We start from the raw sequence: 27583 nt of genomic DNA, 5'->3' as shown, positions 1-27583 counted from the left end.
TTTCTACCTGGTGTTTTAACTTTAGTGCGACTAATAACAAGTCCAGTCATTATTTGGAAAACCTCATATACGATCTATTATTAAATCCTATATGATATCTTTTGGTGACAAGTGGATAAAGAGAAACACGGAATAATCTTCAAAAAAATCATGTTATTTAATAAGCTTCGGAAAGTTAGTAGGGCCTCGATCTCAGCCCCCGCGACAATTAGAATCCAGGTCCTGTTGCCAAATGGAAGGTTTTATGTTACATAAACGGAGTTAGGTCGTAAACAAATTAGTATGTGCCTCAGAAATCCATGTCCGCAAGTTAAATCGTGGTACCTTCACTAGTATATAACATTGAGGAACTTGCATGAACTCTTCTGAAGAGGCATTGTAATTTTTGATGGTTGCCGTGACGGCATTAAAGAAGTCGAGCAATTTGGTGATCGGTTAAATAGTTCAATAGTATCTCAGCATACTGCACTATTTTTTTACAGTATACGCACAGGTCGACTCGATGCCGAGAAATACGATGACGATATTGTCATTGTGGGTGATTTTAATGATAATATCGGTAGCACAATAAAGATGAGGGGGGGGGGGGGGGGGGGGGTGTATTCAGTTTGTCAACACTCACATATTACACTTGTTAATACATGGTTTACTAAACAGTTTTCTGATCCTCTACAACTTTATAGTGGGAATAGTAAGGTCGCAAATAGACTGCATTTTTATAAGACGCCGCCACTTTCTCATCGTCATTGATATCAAAGTCGTTTCCTATGAACGACAGATCATAGTATCTCAAAATGGGCCGTTGGTTGATCTCTTGCGACCACCGTTGAAATAATGGGAGGAGCACACAGAAATCAGAAGTCAGAAAAATCTTGAATCACAATCACCGTTAATCAAGGAAGCGCCCTTTCGCCACTCCCTTTTATTCTTGTCATGGACGCTGTCACGTGGGATATTCAGCTTGTTGAAAGTTAGAGAGAATCTGAATTAAATTGAATTTTTGACAACCGACCCCAATGAAACCGGTACTATTACTGTGAGTGGTAGCGTCTTACCGAGAATTGATTGTTTGAAGTATTTTGGAAAAATGCTGCCAGCTAATGATCGACCGCGCTATAAAATTGCCTAACACATCAACTTGAATGCCTTAAATGCCTAACACATCAACTTGAATGAAGTGGCGCTTCATAACTCGCGTGGTTTTTGTGATCGTCGTACGAATGAAAATCTTAGAAAGAAAAATTTCCGCAGTGTGGTCCACCCTGTCGCCCTCTATGGCTCTGAGTGCTGGCCAGCTAGCAAATATGATGAATGCCGCTTCGAGGACCCGGACCAAGCCTCTAATCGTGAAAAATGGCGAATTCGATCTGAACAAGTTTTATGTAATTTGAGATCCTAAGATCCTCTTGGTCGATCTCAGTGACTCTGAGATAGTTTGTGCATCCAAAACAGTGGTTCATGGCTGTTTTGAGGTATTAACCTGGCTTTGCAATTTATCATGAACAACAGTAGTATTAACGATAATACGCTTTCCAATGGACGTCGTACAGTGCGCACACAACAAGCGATGGGGAACAGTGGTGTGTCGATGATGATATGTCAATTCTTCGTCCTGGTAACAACTAAACTTGGGCTCATCAACCTTATGACAAGTTTTGCCTAAAGGTCTTGGTTTACGCCTTTTCACCATTCGCACGGATCATCGTTCATGCCGTACATTTTGCGAATGAGCCAAAAGAAAAATTGTTATTGAAGCATAATTCCATATGAAAATGTTGTTCAGTGACAAAATTCACTTCAGGTTAAATGGTTGCGTCAATTGCAATAGAATTGCCGTATTTAGTGGAATGCGATAGAAACATTAGTCCACATGTATTCAAAAATGATGATAGAACATTACAGTCAATGATGAGCGGTAAGGGGACTATTTACTAACTTTTCGTAACCCAATTGGAAGGCGTCAATGCTGCTGACATATGGTTTCGGTAGGACGGCGCCACATTTGATGAATGATTAATTGCACAAAATGGACCTATTAACTGGCCACTTCGTTTTTATGATTTGAATGTTTGAAATTATTTTTACTGGAGATATGTAGAGTCGTATGTCTGATAGGCTAGAAATAATTGAGCACTTGGAAGCCAAAATTCGACGCGGGATTGCCGAAATGCAGTCTAATTTAGTGTTCGAAATCATATTCAGTCACTAATATCATAAAATCTGTCAGATGAGGACAATTTTATGGATATTAAAAACATTTTTCTGTGTTTTATTTCATTTCAAATTTCTCCACCTCTAAAAACACCCTATATTTGAAAATAGGCTATAGTGTCCCCAGTCCTTACAGAAGAAACTCGCAGTTATTGATCTATTCAAATTAATAGGGACAGATTGGAAATTATTATTCATTCAGGCTAGAATCCTAGATTGAATCTTATCATCTTGGTGCAGAGAACTCCCATCCCTTAAAATTTGCGTTTAAGGTTTTTTATAGATACACGTAAGTTTAAATAATGCCTCGAAACTCAGAATACTCTGATTCATTATACAACAATTTGCGTCCCCGCATCGTACTCTTTCTCAACACTATTAATCCTCACAAGCAAACATATGAGATCCATAAGCAATATAAATGGTCGGATATTAGCCAGAAACAGCCAGTCATCAAACATCTTTTTTATTTCCTTCTCACCCCCATGAAATCCGTGGATGTACCATTGTTTCATCCGAGCTCCACACACCACGTAAATAAATTATGAATCTGTTTCGCCAGAAGATAAAGTGCTGTCAATGAAGTGGCCAGGGAATACCTAGATGTGCTGAAGTTTCGCGAATTACGTACAATTGCAAGGGATCTGGAACGTTTGGATAGTTACAAAGTAGATAGGAAAGCGGAATTTCAATTTGCGGTGTTTGTGGTTGCGCTGCTCAATGCAGTTGATTTCAGTTTAGGTTTATTCGAAATTTATGAGGAAGCTGGAGCGCAGAGGCAACGTTTCGTAGTTCTGGTGCTCAAAAACGATTATTGATTAGATTGTGAACCCAAATTCAGGATGTTTAATTTGAATTCCACTTTCCTGATAAATACTTGAATCAAGGGGATTCATCAATCTAGTTTGGGAGCTGAGGAGATGGGACTAACGGAGCTTAAGCGTCTTGTCTACCATCAAGTGGTTGATAGAATGGAGCTGCACGGTTGACTAAATATTCGTTTTATGTGAAAGTCTGAAAGTCCTTCAAATTGAACGAGAATTTCATTCCTTTGTTGCGAATTTTTTAGATTGGAGCAGGTCGAATCTGAACCAATTGGCTTAATTTCTCGGTACTGCTGTTTTCAGAAGTTCCTTGAATTTCCACACATGTGCACGAGTAGATTCGAGTATGTCCTTGACATTCTTCCAATTCGAATATCGTTTCTGTTTTTTTACATCACTATCGAACTGATTCTCTAGAACGCTTGATAAGTGTCCCCTTCCAAATTCCGTATATTCTGTCTTCCTTATTTTTTTTTCATTAGCAATAAAGTGAAGTTCAATTTGAAATAGGTTAGCGTTCGTTCATTGGCAACCAGGTAGAACCGAAGCTGGGAGTTTTCTCTCAAAAAACCTTGAACATTGAAAAAGGACCTCATGCTTTTTATGGCTTTGTCAGAGCTCAACACACACTTCCTCCAATTTACCTTTTTACTCATTTCTCATTGCGAACTATGAATATCCCGTTGCGTGCAGTCGTCAATGCCATGCCCACACTTGTCCGTCGTCAAAATGCTATAAAAAGGCTATTAAGCGATAGAACGACATTAAGTGAATGCGGTCTCCAGGCTTCAATTCCTTATGACTTGTTATCGTTTCCTCTCCTCCCCTCAAACTCACAAACCCAGGGTAGCTACAGCGCATACAGTCATTCGGTTTTTTTTCAAGGGAGAATCTCCTAAATTGCTGGAACATGTCTTTCAATGGACCTTCTTTTAACTTTAACCGTGAACCCGTCAAAGCGTGATGACTTGTAGCAGGAAAACTCTTCGAATCGAGTGCCGACCAGGGTTAAGTGGTGAAAGGAGTGTGGATTGAAAAGGGGCGGGAAAGAGTGATAGAGTGGGTGCTTTCTCGATATTTGCTGATAGGATGGAAAATGTACAAGGGCGAATTTAGATGAAAGCTTTTTATTTATTCTCTGCACGCGATTCGCGTCGTTGTTTGATTCTGAGTCAGTCAGCCAGCAGTCCATAAGGTCATTGGATGGCGCCTAAGAACCTGAAAAATTCCTTTGTGTGAATATTTACCCTACTCGGTTATTTGGCATGTGCATATACTCGCATCTTGAGAGTAGGGAGCTGGTTACTGGTTTAGTAGAATCCAGGACCTTTCTGATATCCACTCCTGCAAGGTTTGTTGCTGATTTAATTTATTTTATGTGGCACTCCTCGATGGCTTAAATGTCAAACATTTAGCACATTCTATAATTTATCCTGAGTTGCGTGACTTATTATTAATTATCGAAGCTTTCAAGGTTATGAGGTTTTTACCAGCTACAGTTGCAGGTGAGTCCCGGCACACAGAGGATGAGGACCAAAAGCAGCTGGCATTGTTACATAATTTTATGAAAGTAGACACGTGTAGAATAACCTTCGTGGTAGAATATATGAACACAAAGTAATTGAACACTAATTCATGAGAAAAAACTTGTATCTGGGACAAATTATAAGCGCGTTTATTTTTGGCTCCCGAAAAGCAATCTCTAAGCGAAATAAAGCGATAGCTATTCTGGTACTAGGATCCAAACGTCTACAAATCCTAAACGTCTTCAAATTCTGTCTTTTAACTAGTCAATTTGCTTCTCCAAATCAACCATGTATATTAGGAATATCTCAGGATAACGAAATCCCTCTTCCCAGTGACCTCCGTAAATATAAAGTGGAAAAGTCGGTAGACCCATGTCATGATAATTTATCACTTCCCCACGCATGGAGTGGTGTAACGATTGATTTGAAGTTTGAAGACGGTTCAAAACGTGTTCATAAACTGACTGGAAGGTTAGCTAAAAATAGGAAGACACATTGCCAAAATTTAATTACATTTTAGGAAACGCACTTTATGAATGTAGTAGCCGAAATATCATTGGAGCCATAACGAATGAGTAATACTGTTTTATGCATATTATTTTTGATTCATTGGAAATAGATAATTGATTCCAATTTCTGAATGAACGCCACGTTTATTTATTGGCAATTATTTCATCATCATGATCAAAGTATTTTTAGTCAGAAGACGAGCTAAGAGATAAAATGCGACTCCTATCTTTGGAGTTTTCGTTGGGAACGTAAATAAATCCGCAAAGCTGAAATATAAATGATAACTACATCTACGACAATTTCTTACGGTCTTTTGAAATTTAGTCAGAAAATGCAATTCATGTGTTTAAAGTGCGGTGGCGCCCAATGTGGGATTCTTCAGCGTTACGTGAAGGTTTTGTTACAATTGCTTTTCCACTTTTTCGGGAAAATTAAGATCGTAGAAGGATAGATATATTTCGGGGAGAAAACATCTAGTATCACTGTTGCGAAATTTTTCCTTTGTTCTTCCAGAAAACATTTTACGAGAAGAAATTTTTCTTAAAGATCTTGCATTGGAGAAGGAGCTATCTAGTTGCTAAGACCAGAGTCAGGCTAAATGTAGTTCTATTCACATTTAGACAGCTACATCACGTTATTATTATCTGCGAGGAGGAACAGTAAGGCTACTTATGCTTGAAAATTTAAAATTTGGTTAACAACAATTACTCCATGCGTTAGCTTTGATATAAAATGGTTCTCTTCTTCAAGATGATACAGAAAAAGCATGATACAGAAAAATTAGAACCACAGGATCGAATTTCTCTTCAATATTTATTCAGTTATTTATCAACATTATGAGGGACTGAATGAACCGCTTCAATAAGCGATTGATCTTCATTTCACTTGCTATGCATGTGTTAGTGTCTACTAAAGGTGGCATCAGTCGAATCCAGTTTCTGATCACTAAGAAAAATGCTCTGCATTCCATTCCGGACTTTTGTACTCTTGATGGCTGCCTTTTGTTCATCCTAATGTAGCGATTGCACCAGCTGCAAGTCGTGCCGTGTCCTCCAATTGTCCCCATGAGGGGACTTATGAGTTGCAAGTCACTAGCATACATACATACATATACACTTGCTGTCATCATCAGTGGCCGTCACCTAGTGTTTCTTTGGGTTTCCGGGTGAGCATTTCCGATGTGTTTTACTCTTTACTGTTTCTTTTGGGGATCCTGTTCGATTCCATTCTTTCGGCTTGCGTGACCAACTGCAGGTGCTTAATTTTGATTGATTTGAATGTATATTCTCATATGTAGTATGGTGTCCGCGGCTTTGTGACATATGCCACATTTTATTCCCCTTGTCCAGGGGCAATCTGACGAGAGAATGCATTTAATGATGTGCAACATTTCTTCGTTTTCTCACGTTTTAGCAACTCTTAGCTTTCCTAATTTACTCCTTTCAATTTCCTAGTACCCATCTCGATATTTATATCAAAAATAATAATAATAATCGTTGGCGCAACAATCCATATTGGATCAGGGCCTTGAAGTGTGTTAGAGCACTTCATTCAAGACCGAAACGGTACACCACAGTACACTGTGGGAGGCAATGTGGTCAGCATTGCGCTCGCCCGAGATTATTACCCTGATTTGACTCAGGTACTCATTTACAGCTGAGTCGACTGGTGTCCGACATCCAGTCACGATAACAAATTCCTCTGCCCCCAGCGAGATTTAAACCGCGACCTTCCGCTACGACAGCCCAGCGCTCTAACCACTTGAGCCATCCGGACTTATATCAAAAATGTTATATTTAAATTGATTAATTTTATTTATTAAAAAAAACCGAATAATTGATATTTTTTCTTCTCCCCTCCTCCTCTTTAACCTCGCAGCTCTTACGTTAAATTATATGATGGCCTGAGGTGCCAAGGCAGGGTGGGAAGATTGATTCCAAGTTTAGCTCGCATGTTGATCTTTCGCTAGGTGCACGCGAAGGCACTGTTGAGAGCACTCTCTCTGACAACTTCTGCAAGGTGGGGCGGCACTGATTCTAACATGACTTTGGCTGCCACTTTGACAGATTTTGGGAAGGCATTCTATTTTCGTGTTTATTTGCTCTTAGTTCTGCGCTTTTCATAATTATTGTCTAGTATTCTGGGATGGTCTTTCCTTCTCTGACTGACGAGAAAACACTGTAGAGGAAATAGTTTTGGTGAAAATATAAGGAATACAACAGTGAGGAAAGGAACAAGATTCCTGAAATATATTTTTTGTTTTAATAAAGAAAATTTAATCTACAAAGTAGGTCTTTTCCCCTTTTCCTTTTCTCTAACGACCGGAAGTTCCTTTTATTTTTGCATTTGTCCATTGAATAACAAATCTTCTCCAAGCTTCAATTAAGGATTTTTTCAAAGTTAGTTTGGTCAAAAGTTTCAGTAAACTGCGTTTTAAACTTGATATTTTTGTGGTATTGCTTGAGTTTGAGTGAATCATGGAGCCTTAATCGAAAAATATATATAAATATATATATAAAACTCAAGCTCCTCACATACCTTTTAATTTATTACGCGAATATTTTTCCCTCCTCTACTTTATATATTATTGAATTTTCTCCGACAGATTCTAAATTCTCTTGGCGACTATTTCCTGGACATCCCTTCCTTAGTTGAGCTCATTTTTGGTAGAATCAAGTTAGATTGGAAGGGGATGGTTTTCTTAAATTTCCGCCGAATTATAAAGCAGATCTTTCCTCTTTCGCATCGGTTCGTAAAAATAACCATAAAAACATGAGGATTCGCGAAAGCCTAGCGAAGTAAACCCATACGCTAGCTAAGACCTGAAAATGAAAATAAAAAAAAAACGACGGCTCGGCCACGTGCGTGGAGCCGTAAATCTCCCGACCCGAGTACCGTGACTAAGGGGGAAGATCCGAGGCGGACCACAGCTTCAATCCTTAGTTCTTCTGCCTTAGATCTTCAGTAAGACGCGGCCTCTGAGGTTCCCTCCTTTCCTTAACACCCTCCGGCCATTATTTTGGAGGATGTTCCTAATTGTGAGAGATTTGCAGGGACTAAGGTGGAGGAGAAAGGAAAGGAATCCTGAAATCAAAGAAAGTTAATTATGATTCATTAAACGAGATGTATTTAAAGGAAACACAAAATGGCGGTCATGGTATCGCTCATAGATTTCGTTGTTATGTAGGCTTCAGAATCGTCCATCCTCATCTAGGGGGCCAAAATTCTTCGGGGGATTCTTCTCTCGAACGCGGCCAAGATATTGCAATTGTTCGTGCTAAGAACCCAAATCTCCGAGGAATACATGAGGACTGGCGAGATTTGACCCTATGGTAAGACATTTCGAACGGAGCAATTTTTGAATGATGAAATAGGCTCTGTTGGCAGCCAACAACCGTGCGCAGATTTCTTCGTCGTAGCTATTATCGGTTATGATTTATACCCTAGATAGGAGAAATTATCATCAATCTCAAAGTTGTAGTCTCCTATCTTTATTCTTCCCGTTTGGCCAGTGCGGTTTGATGTTGTTGATTTTTGATGCTGACGTTACCACCATATATAAATATCATAAATAATATAATAATAAAATAATAATTATAAAAAAGATAGGAAAACTCACGATTGCACACTCAGAGCTCTGCCTGATTATCGGGTACATTCCTAGAAATGAAGCATTAGTTGACATAGAAATATCTTGAAGTTCCGATTGGAATTGAGAATTAAAAAAAAAATTTTTGCCAACTTTGCTATGCAATTTGTACAATGTCAAAAGTGCAAAGGATGGATGGCGTTTTCCTTCCGTAAGTGAAGAGCTGGTAAGTAAATTCGGTTTCTATCGGGCGTAATCGACTAGTACTCAGGCTTTGCGGTAAACTTTACTAAATAATAGGTTGGCAGGAAGAATTCGCAATGGTATTTACATCACAAGGTCTTTTATTTTTGGTACCCCTAGATAGTAACCAATGTGAAATCCACTCTGTTAGTAGTTCCTCTAGATGAGTTGCTAAAGTTAAAATCCAAAGGTCACAATCACCTCCTGCCTATCACTCTTCAAGTACCGTAACCGTTTTTGTTCTAACTTTTAACTTGCTACAGATCTGGGTATTGCCAACGTCATCACACATTTCTGCGGTATCGTTTTCGTCGCAGATTCTGGAATCTTTTACATTTATAAGCACCGGATTCGAGCATTGACGATATTATTTGAATTCGTCTACTTTTATTTCAATCTCGAAATTCCCACGGAAAATGAAATCCTAGCTTCAACTTAAATTCAAACAACGCAACAATTATTACGCAATGGTAGTCTTCAAGCAGTCCAAACTTCCTTTAGCATACAGAATACTCCTTCCATCTCTTCAAACCAATCTTTATTTGTTTATTTAATTAACGGACAACAAACAGAGAGAATTCCAATTAATTATTGTCCTCAGGAGGAGTCCTTTATAGCCGGAAAAAGTGCTTCTATATCGACCAAGGCAGACCATAAAAAGAACTTTAATCATCTGACGACTCCTTGTCGAACGAATAACACTGCGGAACTGGCCTCGCGTATTACCTAAAAACGAATAATATAAATAACGCCCGAATTCACATGTTTCTGATCTGCTCCAAACCTCCAGTTTCCTCCACGAACAACAATTTTTTTCGGAATATTTCACAAACGTTCGAAATTTCAAATAAATACAGTCAAATGCTCCACTCTTCAAGTCCGTAGCCATTCCTTACTCCACAACAGTCAAAAACCATCTCCCTGCTCATCAGCTGTCTCTCCGATCAGCCGGTCCCGCTCAACCTGGCCTTGAACTTTAAAGTTCGTACCAGCTCAGCGACAATAACAGCACTTTACGGTCCGTTCAGAAGCTATGTTAGAACGTTGCGTTGCGAAAATCCAACAATGTTCAAAAAATTATGTGTTCAATATCGGCTTGCACTATTTGGGGAATTAAAATAAAATTTGGAATTATGCAAATGTAAATAAATTCTTGGGGTTAGGGCAAAGGGACCAGTTGCTGATTTTTTTATAAAATAAATAAATAAATAAATAAATAAATAAATAAGTCCGGATAGCTGAGTGACTGGAGTTCAAGGCTGTCGTATGGAAGGCCGCTATTCAAATCTCACTGGGGGCAGTGGGATTTGTATCGTAATTTGACGTCGGATACCAGTCCACTCAGCTGTGAATGAGTACCTAAATCAAATCAGGGTAATAATCTCGGGCGAGCGCAATGCTGACCACATTGCCTCCTACACGGCTCTGTAATCCTGTAGTGTACTGTCGCGGTCTTGAATGAAGTGTTCTAACACACTTCAAGGCCCTGATCCAATATGGATTGTTGCGCCAACGATTATTTTTATTATTAATGGCTAAAGTGAAAGTAGTAAATTGGAAGGCTAAGGAGTGTTAGGACTGGGGGAAACGAAGGAATATTGCATACAATTAAATGCATTCCGCCAGATTGTCCTTAGAGAAAGCAAAGGAAATGTTCTCAATGTCGTAAAGTCACGGCCACTGCAATATATCTATATCTCATCAGCTCTAACCCCCTATAATAATGATTGCCAGAAAACTCTATGTGTGGCATAGCGCTTCAACCCCCCTCATGATTTTCTGAAAAGCTTTTACTCTTTCTCCGCTGTTCTGCGCCAATTGAAAGTTCGGTTTCACGCCAAGGTGGTCTAGTTCATTATTCCAAACATATTCCGGGAAAGCCTGGATTGCAACCCTCATGTTCGTTTTATCCAATAGCAGGGTGAAGACGACATGTAGTGTGTTTATAAAGCGTAGTCCTTTGTAGATGTTGAACTGATCTGACCGCGGATGTCGGTTGTTGATAGCCTAATTAATAAATAAAATAATAAAAAAATAATAAATAATTGAACTAGTTTATTATTTTTTATTACTCATCTATTTTTAATTCAACGCAACAAATTGTATCCGGTCTATGCCTGCCTTATTAAGGTTTTCCAGGCATCTAGGCTTTGCGCCGAAGTCCACGATTAGATATCGTTAAAAGCTATCTGGCGTCCTGATCTACGCCATTGCTTCATATCAGGCGGGGTCCGCCAGATTTTCTTTTCATTAATGGGAGTTTCTTCGGTATATTTTGATTGATTATAAATTTCAATTTGGAATAACTTTATGTTATAAGTTATTGTTCTCACGGAGCCGATTATTCATATCTTATCCCAGAAATATATATAGATGTCAGAAGGAGTAAGAAAATATTTAACTTCTTCACTGATCAACAACAAACAGCTGTGACTAAGTATGATAGCCAAAGGTTTGAAATTTACACTCATTAATTCCAGAATTTTAAAGTATGAAACTGCGCCTAATTGATCTATATCGAAAACTTCTTGAATATACAAAAATTTCTGTTCCTAATGACGTAATTACCGGAGTGATTTTTTTTCGCCTTTCCCTAATTTTCCCATTAATTATAAAATTAATGACAGGGAAACTCTCATTATGTTTCGTCTCCGGAGAAAAAAATCTTTTGTTCTAGAGAGACTTTTGAATGTTGTTGCTGCTTAAGGGTGACCATTAATATCATTATCATCCTCTATTCTACTGGAAAAATTCAATAGCTGCGCATAATGGTCGAACAGCGATAACTATAAAAGGCAAAAGGAGGAAAATATGGAAAGGGCCAAATTCCCCAGACGGAATGTCAAAAGAATTTTCCCTAAGAAATTCGTATAATTTATATAAATGCTTCCATTATCCTTCATTTGCTCTTTCAGATTTGCTTCATGGTTCAGAAGGGATAGTTTCGGATCCTATTCATTGTGGTAGTTATTGTGTATCAGTAGGTTGAATGTAGATTAGGGGTTGGCGGAGAGAAGTATTTTCAGATTTTATTGATTTCCCGTTCAAAATGTCTGATCCACTGTTTATTACTTTATTTATATTCTCCGCATCTCTTATCTGAATATTATTCTTTGAAGAAACGTCGCATTCTTGAAAATAAAGTTGGGAAGTCGAACATGTTTCCAACTACAAAGGTACACATGAATGGCTTTCACATTGCTTTCTTGGTCGGTGGGTGGATTTCATATTATGAAATCCGTTTCGAAAAACCATGGTAAAATATATTATATTCCTCTCACAAATCCGTTTCGTCCGTATCTATCCGCTGAACAAAACAGGATCTTACTCTGCAGAAAGAAGCGGAATATCCTTGAACTTTTTTCAATTTATTACCAGCTATTGGCACTGCTATTAAATTGTATAACGTTCGCTTTTTGGGAATTCCGGTGGATAGATACAACCATATGCACGGTTGTACTCACAATGCTATCTGTAGCAGTGTGTGTGAATAGATTTGTTGCTTATACATACTAGTTTCCAACACACCTTTTCTGTAGGGCTCGAGTGAAAGGGGGTTTGAAGGAGCTCAAAATTACATGTATAAAGCGGAGGATGCAGAACGACTGGGATATATTTGAAATAGGAAAGTCACGGAAGAGAATGGGAAATGGAAATGTTAAAAGGAAAGGCCAGATGTGAAGGATTCCGGTTCATTCCGTTGTTTTTTCATGGTTCCAGATTCAAGCAGAAATTTTTCAATTATTTATAGACATTTATTTATAGATTTGTCGGGTTTACTGGGATATTTCATAATTGGATGACTATAAAGATGAATTTTAATGATAAAATAATTTCAATTTTTATAATTTAATTTGATTGATTCATGGAATGTTGGTTAAATGAATCTGAAGTTTTTACGGCGATTTACAAGTAGTCGGTAGATCATAGTGTATATGAAGTTAATAACGTTTTCATTTGTGTAATTTACTTTGTAATTCCTTTTCTTCAGTGTATAACTCGTCTCCTCTTTCTTCTTTCCTACTAGTCTTGGTCAAAGCCCCGCACCTCTTGCGATCTCCGTACTCACCTCATCCTAAGTCGGCTAATTATAGACTCCCGAGAATCAGTATGCTGTTCTAAAATCTTTGAGAGATATAGGAACGACCGGTTAATTACTCCCTTCGGCCACCTTAATAACCAAATAAAAGCGGGGTTTTGTGAAACGTCGGCCCACTGCTGCTAGCATATTAGATTTCACCAATATTGTGACCAAATGTTTAAACCCCCGGATGGATGTGCTCGTAATCTACACGGAATTTTCGAAAGTCTTTGACTCTAAATCATACAGTACTTTCGTCCAAATCTTTTGACAGTTGCACATACTATTTCTTTTCCCCTTCCCCTCGTGAGACCCTTCCTCCACTTTTATTTTTATTCTTCAGGAACAACCTTCCCTCTACCCTCACGGTTCCTTGCTTGTTTTATGCCGATGACTTTAAGCTTTTTTCATCTTCTCCTGTAAACTGTGTCCCTTAGGTCGAACTTAGACTTGGTTCGCTCGTGTAACTTTCCAATATTCTGTCGTATATAAATATTACGATTTATATCCCTAGGAACTCTTGCTATAGGATGAACATAAGAGAGGAAGGAAGGTTTCCAGTATATGTATTAAAATATTATTCCAGTAATGTATTAAAATATTATTGTTAACTCTATTTGAGTTTGGAACGGAATACATTTTGAGGCCAAGATTTTATGTAAGGCCACCAACATTACCTTTGCAATTTCTGGTATCGAATCTGCTTCACATCAAGTCTGTACCTTTGAATCCCCCAGTCCTTCACTTCATAACCAATGTAAAATTTAAGACCCACTGCCTAAAATACAATTCTATATCTTTTACTTAATACCCCAGGAAGAAAAAAATTATAAGTTTTTCCCTTGTTTGGGACCCACCACCACCACTCTTATGGTAGACAAAAACAGGGTCATACGCACGGAAGAATAGATAGAGAGTGATTCAATTTTAGCAAAGTTTTGCTTTTACAAAAAAAGCATTAAAAAAGGGGCAACATAAACTCATTCACCGCGGGCGTGGAGCCAAAGTGCGAAGATAGAAGCAAAACCGTATCGGATTGTCGCTCAGCTGAAATGAGTGTTTAAAATAACAATTTATTGTTGAACAAAAATAATATAATATGCATATAAGTGGTCAAACCTTGCTCTCTTACCCTCGCAAATTTCTGTAAATACGCCCACTCAACTGATTGACATGACTATTCATAAATTAATGCAATTTATGTTGCACTTTTACTCGTGGTTTTCTAACAACGGGTATCGTTGAATTTATTGTATTTATAATCTTACCAATCCATTCACGCAAAACACTTGAATACTTTTGCGATGGGGAAATACGCTTAATTTCCAAAGAGTCATCCTCACTCAAAGGGCTACGCTCAACAAGGCTACAATAAGGCTAATACGATCCCCTGCCATATACCTCTTTCTGCGTATTATAAGCTCTGCTTATTTTGGGTCCTACCATTTCTGGCAACGCAAAAATGACAAGTCTTGAAGGGTTGGTGGATGCTTACCCAGTTACCATATAACTCAGTTCCCCACGGAACCCGGTCATTGCCACTGGCAATATCTGCACCGGATAGATGATTCACCGAGATGCGGTAGTACGTCCACCGGAGGATCCGGAGCATGGGATGCTTTACTGCCTAAGATTCGTGATAAAGCGAACGAGGCGCTCGGAAGGAGCGTAAACCCGGAGAATGTAGTCGAGGAGATGTTGGGGCTGAAGGAGAATTAGCTTACGGTTTCCTTCGTAATTGTAAGAATTCAAGACGAGCTGCTAAAGGAAGCATGAAGGTTCAAAAGCAAACACGAGTTAGCATCTAAATCGTGCTCCCACGGAGGTTTTTAGTGGGTGACAAACACTTGCGCGCCCACTTCAGATGTGTAAACCTTCGCCTAGGAGCAACAACAAGGAAAATTAGGCAAATATTTACATATATATTATATAACCGATTTCCGACTTCAGTCCTGGGAGCCGATTTCTTCGAATATAAACACGTAAATTTTGAAAGCACGTCAACGACGCCGAAGATTTGTTGATAGCTCTTGCTAAATGACGACTCTTGAAAAAGGTTGCTCAAAATGGTTCACCTTGAGTGTGACTCCGCCCCTCGAAATTGGGTATACTAATCCTTCAGGTTTGCCATGTTTCCGTTCAACTGAAAAGTATCTTTTCTTGTATTGATTTAAACTAATGATCCTTTAAAATGATGACCTGTGTTTTACTTGGTCCAAACTATTCTTGTTCATATAATGTATCCTTGTATGTCTTTTAGAACCAGAAGTAACAGCTCACCATTTAGATTCTGGTACAACAAATTATTTCACCCATGGAAATCTTTTGTTTTATTTTATTTAGTCGCGCCTAGTATTTTACATCCGTCCTCCTGGTGCGTTTTAATATTTTTGGTGATCGGACTGAATTGACATTGATTAAGTAATATTTTCTGTAGTGGACAACTGCTGGGTTGGTAAACGTGTTTCATAATTTCACCTGGCATATATGCTACCCGATAATCGAGTTCTTATAACAATAAGGCTCATCGCGTCAGGCACACCCCAGTTTCCCATTGTCATTGTTAAAATCTGGTTATTATTGACAACTTGAAAATCTATCCCTAAAATTTTTACATTTTTACAGTGACCCAAACTTTCAACTCGGTTATATAGTAGACTGGGTGGAGTTCTCTAAATGATATTGTCTAATTACTTCTCCTTTAAGCTATATGTCAATTTAAACTTTGTTTCTGGGAGGGCGATAATCAAAGTGATCATCAAACATGAATATCTGTTAGGATGATGGTAATTCCAACTAGATTGCATGTTCGGCTTCTGATATAAATTTGGTGGTCCTAATTCGATCCCGAAACTGATTTGCAATACATCTGGAAATTTCGCGTTAGTTGTTTGGCCGCAAGAGATTTGAGTTGGTCCTGAGACCATCATTTACCTGATGGCGAAACGCCTCTCTTTTTGGGGCAAGTACTCAATTCAAAAATTATTAATGATTTCGTTGAAAAGAGTGACACTATTTTACCTTTGCCTTATGGAACAGCGTACCCGAGAATTAGTGTTGCTGACTCTAAATATATTCACGTCGTTGCTATGAGCGTCATAACTGTTAGATCGTGCGAACTGCTTTTAAGTCACGTTTCATGAGCTCTTTTCTTTGTTCGTGGTTGAAGTAAATATTCCCATGTTTATATCACTTATCTTTCTCCATATCTCTTGATACTTCAGTTGACATTACTCACTTTCACCTTGTGTTACTTTTGCTCTAGGATGCGCCTCGCTGATATCCTTGTTGAGCTGTGATATCTGTTGAACAAAATGGATTTTGTATTTACTAGGTGATATCTCGAAGTACCAAAAGTCGAAATGTAATTTAGTTCTCTTGAACGAAAAGTCATGTCCTTCTTCTGTGGCGCTCTAATCCGAAATCGATCTTTGACCTCTCGAAGTTTGGCTCCGTTATTTTCGTTTCGGTGCCACTCTTCTCCAATTCCGGAAACCGGAGTTTTACTGGTGATCGCTTGCCCTCCATCTTGCCTGTCAGTAGGTCCCTGGGAATCCTTTTGTCGTCCATATGTTCTGCATGGTTTTTCCACGGGAACTTTCGAATCTTAATACGGATGGCGGCTTTTAGTTCATCATATAATAAGTGCAACTCACACATCTCTTTAATTTCCTGTGTTCATTTTTATTTTTCAAAATTAAAATGTTTGGTTCGTAATCATGACCCGTCTGCTGATTTCGTCTATTCGGAAGTTGTCTCTTGTGAGAGTTGTACCTAACTACACAAAATTGACGACTTATTTGAAGTTGTAATCGCTTAGTGTCGTGTTTTTCATGGCGTTTTCTTCTGGTTTTTATCATGATTTTTGCCTTTTCCTTTCGATTATTCTTATGTCACTTTCCTTCACTACTTTGGCAATCTTTACCAGAGTCTCCATAGCATCCTCTTTTTATCGCACGCATAAGCCACTACCTGGAAATATTCAGACAGTAGCGTACATTTATATTATATCTATCCATTTCATCTTTCGGATTATGTAACACTGAGCGATGTTCAATAATGTTGGGGCCAGTCCACCGCCTTGTTTTTATCCGAGGTCTGTACCGAAATCGTTAGTTGGTTTCGTATCTTCACTTGAGACTGACACAATATTCTACAGTATCTAATTAGTGCCGCTGGAACTGCAAATTCAGACAATATATATCAATATTATTATTTTATCTTAACACTTCCTCAGGATATGCTCTTCACTTCCTTGGAATTCGTCAACAATGTTTTTTAAAAACAGTTTCGACCTTTTCCGATTAATTTTGACAGAACTTTATGTATCCAACAACGATGGCCCTCTATAATTCTTGCAGTTGAGTTTGAGTTTTTCATAGATAGGGCATTCTGGCATGAAGTTTGGTCATCATCCTTACTTGCTTTTAGTGGCATAGTTCTTGCTTTTAATAGCGCCGCAGGTATTCCATTCACACCCGGCCGTTTTTTGGTTCTTTAGCGTTTTAAGTGCATCCTTCACTTTTTGCTACATGTCTCCGACCAGTTTTACAGCTGCGTCTCTACAAAATATGGTTCTGAACTGGACTCCTGCTGTCATATTTCGATACAATTTTTTCATTCTGGGGCTTTTCTACATCGAACCTTAAAGCTGTTGTGGCCCTGTTAAGCCAGCCATCCACGCACAGTTCCGACTGTTGGTTACGCCGAAAGAACCTGTAATCCACCCGCTTATCAGTTGAATTGAATGTACCACCCACATACCGGCAAGCCGCAACATCATTAGTTCAACTCTGCACGCGAAAGGCCTTTCGATGAGAATTTGAAATATTTTTGCTTGTGAGCATTTATCGAAAATTTTCACCAGCTCACCATGCTCATAAAATTCTCGTTCATATCCTGAACAAACTGGAAATTCTCGTTCACAGTGTAAACAAACATATCTGGCCGTTTGGCCGAATCATTGAATAATCCGCACTGAGAAGTCAGAGCCTTCCATCCAAGTTACGGCGGCCGGTCAAATGCGGATAATTCGTAAGTAACTGGCAGGCCATACTGTATGTGGATCGCGGGCTTAACTTATGTTATTTGCGATCCGGCAATGATGTCTTGTTCTGATAAGATAGTGGTCGCTCTCGATATTTGCCTGCGATATGAGCGTACTTCAAGGATGTTAGATCCGGCTTTTTTGTCATGTTCTTTTGTGGATCCTACCATTATGGGAAACAGGTTGGGTGAAATTTTCGAATTTTTGCCCGGAAGTAGTTTCATGATGGACCAGTCTTTTTATGATCTCAGTATTAAAATCAATGATGTCGTTCAAGTGCAGAGAATCAAATACTGGCTCTAGGCATCGCTCGTGTTTTACTGAGTCTTCCTTGTTTTCCGCTGAAAAATTAAGTTTTCGTTCGAAGCGCACACATTCGTTTCTTGATTGGTTTGAGCTCTGTGAAATTTGGTGAACAGAAAAAGCTATGTCACCCACCCGCATCCCACACTTTTAGTATGTGCTCGAGAGCGAAATACCTCGCTGCCAAATAATTTCGTTTCCTGTACCATCAGGACATTTTTCTTATAACTTTCGACCTGTTCAGTTTCAGCAACCCCACTTCTAAAGAAGCAGCGCATGTTCCAAGTTCCATACTCCTTGCTCATTTTCCGTAGTCGCCTATATTTTTGCGAACCAATCTGAGGCTCAGTTTTGGGTTCCATGACAATAGTCTTCTGTAAACAAGTTGTCAGCCCTTTACACAGCTTCCAACGTGCGGTCGGCTCATTTTTGTTTTACAACGTAGAGAACTCAACGTTCACCTCCTCTCGACTGCCGCTTTACAGGGGGTTAATGTGGAGGTGTGAGTATGATTTCGAATTGAGTGGTAGATATCAAATGAGTGTATGTTACCTAATTATTGTTGAGAAAGTGCAGTGCCGAATCTACAACCCGGTGCATGACATGAGATGCCAACTACCCTTGAACCTCTAACTCATGTACATATATGACACGTTGTAGAATAAAATCTCGCACTGCTGCATGACAAACCTAATGAATGGCCTCCGAATCTTTGTTACAGGGGTGATAATCTTTGTTGACGAACACATGAATGTTTGTAGTTAGGAATTCCTCACTCTATACCTGCTTCAGTTTCCAGAAATTGTATTTATATTTTGTTGCCTGTGAATGTGACTATCTGAACAAAGCTTTTTTTTCTAATGTCCATAAATAAAACCTCACGTTCTTTCTTATGAACATACATTTCAATCATCCATGAAAAAGTGGAAAATTTGCTCACATTTGGTACAACCTCTGCAAAGCTATTTATTCCCTTTATTTCCGTGGAAACAATATATATATAGCAGTATTCATAGAAACCGTATTAAAAATTATATTTATTTTTGTTGATTCTTTGGGGGAACATTCAATCTTAATTTTCACATTAACGTGTATAAAAAGGTCGACTAAAGAATCGTTATTTTTTATCAATTTTCACGACAGTTTCTCATACTCCGTTTACAATCTGTTTATAATATCTGTCAATTCTTAGGTAAGGCTACTCCCACTGTTAACAAATTTAACCTACGTTGAACTGCTGGTCTCCGATGTTTTTATTTCCGAAAAGATTCATTTTCTATTCGAACATTCTTTCACCTGAAGAACTGGCTATTTCACCGTTGATCAGAGAATGGAGGTGGCAGTGGGTAGGTCACGAAATGGGAAATATTTGAACTTGCTATCTACTGAAATACTGAGCTGACGAGTGAGCCGCCGTAGAAGTACGTGGCAGATTATAGAGGAAGGGGAGTGGAAGGTTTTTGGGAAACAATGGGGGAATTGAAGCACATTATCGGGAACTAGCTGCAATGGCGTACCCGTGAGCCATGAGCTATCCCTTTCTACCAATGCATTTCAGCTCTCCCAGAACTTTACAAGAAACCGCCGTTCGCATGGGATGAGATCAAATTCAACACAGTCATTAGTCGCAAAGTTCAAAATTAATCAAAAACAATCGAAAATACTGTAAATTTTTGTAAATGTTTGGCTGCAATCAAGGATAACATTTTCTCTAATGTAAAAAGATACTTTAACAACGATTGGTTACGAAGGTCGGAACAAAAAAAAAATAATCTTTTCCATAAATTTCTAGGTGTTTTCCATTTTACAGTTCTATTAAAGTCAGCCTTTGCCAATTCTTGTCTTTTCACCTTCACCTTACTAACTATCATCAGCGGATAATATCGAAAAGACGCCCACAATTCTAAGAGGCATGATATACCAGAAAAGATGATATCTATTCTTCAGAATTCACCATTCCCGCTATGTCCATTAGAGGAAGAAATATCCAACGAAAGGAAAATACATTATATAAAGGAACATAGTGTGTTATTCCCAGGCTGGGTCATTGCCATTCTTTAGATGCCGGAGCGGAACCATTTTTTCGAAATGAAATGGGGTGACTAGAAACTTTCTGGTCCTTCTGACAGAACTCTCAACCTTAGTGATGAATCACTTCTAAGTGTGCATGGAAAATAAACAGACAATGCTTCGTCATTTCAGTTTCGAAATTGTTCAGGCAAATCACTACATTGGACATCTTAGAAAAAGGGTGAAATTGGACGTAAAATTGGTTCTAAGGGGACGAGCTTTTGTAAAGTTATCTTGTTATGATGGACTTTTGTAACCGCAAAAGGTTTAGCAATGGAACTTATTTCAATTGATTATCTTCTTAGAAATATTCGCGTTTTAGTTTTTCATTTAATCTCTATTTGATCTTTAATGAAATTGAGCAATTTTCAATTTATTTGGTTGGGAAAATTTCTAACTCCCCTTGTAAGTAAGCAGATTTCGTCCCTGCCTTTCATACAGGCTGATCACGTCACTGGTAATAAAAATTCCTTCCCATTGAATCAACGAAGTAGCAAAGATGACTTCCTTTAATACTCCATAAAAAACTATATCATTCTTTGATGTTTATCGGAAAACATCTCTGAAGAAAACGTTAGCCAAAAAGTTATCACCAACAAAGAAAGGAAAAACTTCTTAAAAGATACGAAACACATTCTCAGCATCTTCCGCAAATAATGTCTAATAATATTCTGTATTCACTTCACTCCCTAATAAGTCTTTGGCATGATAACAAAACTTTTGAGATGAAAGACCATCACAACTCCTCTTTCACCCTCAGTTTGTGGAGCATTTCCATAGAAATCTCTATCGACCGACTTGTGGTAAGAAGGTCAAAAAAATTTGAAACATCCCCAGCCACAACCGGCTTCAACACACACATGTATAGACTCTACATAGCGCATCATAAGAAAGTACCTCGGAATTCGCCAGAGTAAAATTAAGTCAATGTGGAAGGAAGAGGGGATGGAGAACTAAAAGTGAAGGGAACCAAAACCAACGAAAATTCTCTGCAAGGATACTACGGTGACCGCTTGTTTTTCTCCACGGAAATATGGTTTGGGCGTTGGTGCATAATTTTTATTTGTGGAAAAGCCTCGCCTAGAAAGGACCATGACACCGGTGGGGAAGGGATTAAGGACATATGTATTATGTAATGCTTCCATGTATGTATGTGTTTGATGTAATGAGGAAAGTGAAGTGATTTGTTGAACCATCAGATATTATGGACTAGTTTATCATGTTATTATATGAGCTTTATAAAAATATAGTATTCTAGCCTCTGGGTATCAGTAGACCATCTGAAGTTATAGGACATATATGAAAAAAGATATATTGTGCTGCTTGCACTGCTAAAGGATAAGTTCTAAAAATTATTTTATTTCCTGGACTCTCGCTTGTTGTGAAACTCTGAACAATACAAAATCATGACAATCAGCGAATCTTGGTGTGGAATCCTTTTCAAAAATACGATGTAATTGCTATGAATTATTAACTTTGACGGATATCCACAGCCGCATTTGACAGAGCCCAGGATGAAATTTGGAAAATTGGATTAAATATTCAATGAAAACAGTTCAAGCTTTTAGTTCAGTTTTCGTGTGGTCGGAATTTCATTTATTTATGTGTTGCCCTTGTCTGAAAATAAATAGCTTTTTGGGTACATTTTTTCGTGATTATTTTTTGCGCAATACACTAGATTAATCAAGTATAAAATTCAAAAATGCAGAATGGATGTCATTGAAACAAGGTCATTGTTGAGTTCAATCATATCAAGGATTATATTGGGTTTATTGATTGAGCAGATGTGTCACTTTATTATTTATAACAGAGAGATTATGGCTTAATGTTCTCAATTTGTAGGTAGAGAAAGTCTGGATTTTTATGGATGCAAAAGGACTACGGATCAGTCATGGAAAATGGATCGGAAGGGGGGTGTTCTCGGAAAATCTGATTGTGGAGCTGGTTCGACCTTTCGGAAATCTGACGACTATATTCCAGATGTGTGCGGATGCCTCAGTGTGTAGAGTGTAAGGCTATCGCTGAGGAAGGTCACAATTCAAATCTGTCTGGTGGTTGAAGGATTTGTATTGTGAATGGATTCCGGATCCCAGTCGACCCAGCTGTGAACCTGAGTCAAATTAGAGTAATAATCACAGGCGAGCGCAATGCTGAACACAGAGCCTCCTACGGGATTATCAAGTGTTCTAGAAACGCTAAAAGACCCAGATCGAATTGGAGCCGATTACAAACCTACTGTGGAATGCCTTAAGCTTAGGGGCGGACTTATTCAGATTCAAAGCGGGTCTGTTCACTAATATATATATATAATATGACAGATCTTTGCTACTTATTTCTGTAATCAATGCATTTATTATGTGGCACTGTGGGGTTAAATGAGTTTGGGGTTGTTACGTGACCTTCTTCAGTTATAATGACATTTTGTAAATGCTTGGAAGAGGGGTCGCAATGACCCAATCTACTACTGTAATATGCCAATTGGGATTTTTGACGAAATAGCAAATTAGGCCAAATTATTAAAAAGAAAATAGAGAGAGATCCCCTTTCCAGGGTACTAAAAAAATTCAATAACATCACTGGGCACCATGTAATATCTGCGCCATATGATGCCTTCAATACGCTATCATTTATCGCATTAATGTAGATAGGAACCGTGCGAAGACCGATGACCAGTCAGATTGAGAATAGTTTTTATTAGCGTTGATCTTATTCTGCTTCTGTTTACTTCTTTCTCCAAGTCTAGGACCAATAGGGTCCAGGTTTATGATTTGGTGTAAACGCAAGCAGATATCACTAGTTTTGTCGAGCTGTCATCGTAGAAGAGTATGTCGTTGAAATCCTTAACCCTAACATTAAAAGGTTTGTAACTATCTATTTAGCGAAGATGAATGATTCGGTGAGAAATTCAGAAAGTGTCAGAAAGTCGATGCGTCTGAGAGAAGATGTTATGTTCCATTGAACCCAGATGTTACTGTCAAAGAGAAGAGAAAGCATAGGTGACAAAATGCAACCATGGCGAGCTCCACTTCAGACTCCAAATTCCCCTGGGATTTCACCACGATCCAGCACACTAACAGCTTATAGTTTTTCCATCCCTTCTGTGCAGAGTATTCCAATTAAACTTCGTGTTGATGCTCAAATGAAAGAAAGCCTTTCACTAAAAAAGGATGTGTTGTCTTTGCTTCATACTCAATAGAGTTGCAAATCTTGCCGTACGAGAACCTGCCACTTTTACTTTAGATCAAGCTCTTAAAAATAGAACCGATAACAGCTACGATGAGGAAATCCGCTCACGGTTGTTGTCAGCCAACAGAGCCTATTTCAGCTTACAAAAACTGTTCCGCTGGAAACGTCTCACCATAGGGTTAAAGCTCTTACTGTACAAGACAATGATCTTGCCAGTCCTCATGTATTTCTCGCAGACTTGGGTTCTTAGCAAGAAGAATTGCGAACTCTTGGCTGCGTTCGAGAGAAGAATTTTTGGCCCCTACATGAGGATGGACGATTCCGTAGCCTACATAATGACGAAATCTATGAGCGATACCAAGACCGTCCGGTTGTGGATAAAATCCGGCTCAATAGCTTACGGTGGGCGTGTCACTTAATCCGTATGGATGAGGATGATCCCACCTGGAAAGTCTCTAAGGGCAATATCTATGGTAGGAAAAGAAGAAAAGGCATACCCTGCCTGAGATGGAGCGATGGTGTAGGTCAGGACGCCAGACAGCTTTTACGGATATCGAATTGGTGGAACTCGGCGCCAAACCGGGATGTCTGGAGTTCCTTACCGGATACCGCCGTTGATGATGATGATGATTTTAGAAATAGTCCCACGATGCAGTATTGCTATGATATGTCGTTAAAATTTTCTTGCATTACTTCACAGCTCCTAGTCCTTTTTCTAGTTACAAGCTGCTGTAAATTTTGTGGCGATTTAATGATTTGAGCACTTGATTTGTATTCGAAACTGGATATCGGGCGCTAATCAGCACAGCTGCGAATAATTACCCGATTCGAATTGGAGCACTAATTTCAGGCGAGCGCAATGTTGGCCTCTTGTCTTCTAGTGATCGATTATAAGATGCTTTCGTGCTTCTGCTGGACATGAATAAAACCATTTGATAGGATTTTTCTTCTAACTCATATTGCCATACATTATTTTACGTATTCTAAGAAACTTCTTTGCAATAATGGAGGTTGGCATGGGTGTCATGGTAACTGAAAAAGTTCTGCCTCCAGCCGTCTCCAATTTTAGGACACAGCCTTCACGTATTTGTTCTCCAGGTTATGCCCGTTATGTCCTTTTGGAAGGAAATACTTAACTTGAATAGCAAAATGCCATCAGCCGTGTTTTCTTACTTTGTTGCTGGTACGATAAAGACAGTACAAGGAAAATTTAATATAGGTCGATGAAACATTTGCCTTCTTTCCTATTTTCGGAGTTGAAAAACCTCGGCGAAAAGTAAAAGCCCTTTTGTTGAACAATGCAAAATAATTGAATTTAATTGACAAAAGAGATTCAAGAGCTAAACATTTTGGGGCGAGAAAATCTACAGAGCCATTTAAAAAAAAATATTTTCGGAAAATTTAAATTAACAGCGTTTTCCTACAGTAATTATCAAATAATTGGTCAGTAGAATCTCAGAAAAATCGCCATATTCGTTTGATTTTTGAGATAACCATAATTGAGTTGAGTTCATTTTATAATAAGATATTAAAGGATTATCGAACTTCGATTATCGAAGTCTGAATACTCTGAGTTACAAGGCAAAGAGACAGCAGACGAACTGGCCAGGAAAGGGGCAGGGACACCGCTACATGGAGAGAAATTCTGTGAAATCGGAAATGGGTTCATAGCTACTACGCTAACAAACGAAGACAAGTGGCTGAGGGAACTGCATTGGACTAATTTACCAGGAATGGAACAGTCCACGATGCTCAAAAGATTGCTTGAACCTCGCCAAAAATAGCCAATCATTGTCGGAATACTCACTGGCTATTGTCGATTAAACTAGCACCTGGTTAAGCTAGGGATATCTACGGACATTGAGGTTTCTGTGAGGTGAGTGGCGAAACCTCCACACATATTTTGGAACAGTGTCCGGCATTTGTGCAAAGTAGGTTGATGCACCTGGGAGAATACCTAATACCAGATGCCGGGTTGATACACTTTCAACTATAGGTTATAGGTATACTATAACTAGTAAAGGGGCATCATATTTTTTTAGGATGCAATGCGACTTCGCCTGACAATATTTTGATTGATATTAATCAAATTTTCTGAAATTATGATATTACTCAAGTTTATGCTGATACTGCATGTTAGACTTTATTCAGTTGAAAATAGAGGTGTGAGGAGGCCGGGCAGCTGCATACGAAGCGCATGGCCGTATCTTCCTCCTCCTCATAATCGCTGAATATAGCCGAGACAATCACTCTATTTTTAAGGTTTTGTGTGAAACAAAACCTTATTAGAATCGAGTCGCTCCGTCTATCTGTCTGTCACACCCGATTTATTCGGAAACGGCTTCACCGATTGTCACGGAAATTAGTAAGAGTGTGTGATCTGCTATTTCCTTTACATGCAGCAAGTGGAGCCATTTTTTGTTAAGTTTAAGGGGAGGCTTCCCATATATATGAATGGAGGGTGCTCAAAATATGACCCAGAAAAAGTGTAACAGGTCTCGTTCTCAGAACCTATCCAAGCGAAAAATATGAAAAAAATCACATTAGTGCATTTCTACGAAATCTAGGCCTCAAAATACATCCGCTTACGATATCTGCAGAAATAAAATTAATAATAGTATATTTCCACATTTTAGAAATTTACCCGGCATTCCTCTTTATGCTCATCTTAGAAGTACATCTTTTCTCGAAATCGGAAATCTTGAGTTTTCCGCAAGTCTTTAATGCCACGCGATTCGTCAAACCGTTTCCTCAGGAGTACAGTTTGGTAGCGATAAATATGCCTTCGATCGGACCACGCTTCTAGATTTCGCAAAGCCCTTTTATAAAGTCTACAAACTTGTTGTTTATGGGTTAAGACCGCAGAAGGAAATCAATCATAAAAACTTTATTTAATTTTATAATTTAAATAACTTTATTACATCAAGTGTACGAGACACTAAAAACTGCGCCACATTGGTATTGAAAATTCCAAACAACCGAGACAAAAGTTGTCAAATTAGCAAATAAATATCGTTAGATATGAGGTTTTGGATAATAACCTGAATGTATATAAAAAATTAGTACTACCTGTGACAACCTTGCAGCTTACTGACGCTTTAGAATCCTCCTTACGTAAAATGGAGAACACCTAAGTGCCAGTCGTTCTTTAAACGTCAACGTATGGACGCTAAACTGGAATTTGTCAAAAAGCACTTTTAATGGATTATAGAGTGGGCGCAAATCGATTCCTGAGATGAAAACAAATAAATTTAGATGGTCCTGGATTCTGCGTCTGTTATTGCCATGGCATAAGAGAAGACGATGTTTGGGTGTCGAAAATTTATTTTTGGGAGGGAGAAGTGTGAATTCTAGCTTTGTTTCTTCATAAATTAATTCCGTTATGTACAATGAAATGCTAGAAAGTCCTATCTCTTTCATGGATGAGAAAATTGGTTAAGACTGGGATTTTAACAGATTCGCGTTTCCATACATGTCCCCAAGGAGCCATTTTTGTGGTTTGAAGGTACAAAATATCAATATTACAGTTGCCAGCGTGCATTCGGAGTTGAATCCCATAGCAAATCAGTGGATTTACTGCAACGCATTATTTATAAAAATAAAACGCAAAATTCAATTCTCCTTATTGTAATGCGACTGAACAGGAAGTATAGGATCAAGCAGATCTCAGTTTTCTCCAAACTTTAACAATACCTATACCAAAACAAATATTTGAAATTATCTGAAAAAGTGGTGAACTTACTAATTATTAATATCTTTCGTTCAACGGTTTTCGTAAGTGATACAAAAATTTACAAAACTGTTACGAAAAATGTTGAAATATTTTAAAGGTAAAAAGGTAAAAGGTAAAAATATATAATATGAAATTTGAATAAATTTGAAAGTAAAGGTTTTAGTAAGTTTTTTATAATATTTAAAAGTTGTTCTAGAAAATGTCATTTTTCAAATGTGCGTTTATACGTATATGTGCCAGTGTGTTTGTAAAAGAAATAA

The 27583-nt window shown here is 38.4% G+C and overlaps 1 protein-coding gene across 12 annotated transcripts in view; it reads left to right on the top strand.

Annotated features, from left to right (window-relative positions):
- LOC119650633 (sodium/potassium-transporting ATPase subunit beta-2) overlaps nt 1-27583 on the top strand; it is a 124648-nt gene that overhangs the window by 39097 nt on the left and 57968 nt on the right. The window lies entirely within an intron of this gene.

Source organism: Hermetia illucens, chromosome 3, assembly GCF_905115235.1.
Source record: "Hermetia illucens chromosome 3, iHerIll2.2.curated.20191125, whole genome shotgun sequence".
In the NCBI taxonomy this organism is placed as follows: Eukaryota; Metazoa; Arthropoda; class Insecta; order Diptera; family Stratiomyidae; genus Hermetia; species Hermetia illucens.
Note: the sequence above shows the minus strand (reverse complement) of the source record. Positions and strands in the feature narration are given on the sequence as shown.